Below are 204 nucleotides of genomic sequence, written 5' to 3' on the forward strand. Positions count from 1 at the left end.
GTTTAAAAAAAAAAAAAAGCATGACCCTTGTAACTGAAAATGTTTGTTTTTTAATTCAGACGTAGCATGACAATGTGAGAATTCAGTTATCTTCATATGACATTTTGTGAGCGCATCCTACAGAAATGTTATGTATTGTCTGCTCTGCTTGTGCTTATTGTTGGCACAGTAGATAGCCAAAATAGGAATAAAACATGCCCGCTG

At 34.8% G+C, this 204-nt stretch overlaps 1 protein-coding gene across 1 annotated transcript in view; it reads left to right on the top strand.

Moving 5' to 3' along the window:
- WNT3 (Wnt family member 3) overlaps positions 1-204 on the top strand; it is a 9,153-nt gene that overhangs the window by 862 nt on the left and 8,087 nt on the right. The gene's annotated exons all lie outside the window — the stretch shown is intronic.

This window comes from Nanorana parkeri, unplaced genomic scaffold (genome assembly GCF_000935625.1).
Source record: "Nanorana parkeri isolate BGI_ZX_2015 unplaced genomic scaffold, ASM93562v1 scaffold1272, whole genome shotgun sequence".
Taxonomy (NCBI): Eukaryota; Metazoa; Chordata; class Amphibia; order Anura; family Dicroglossidae; genus Nanorana; species Nanorana parkeri.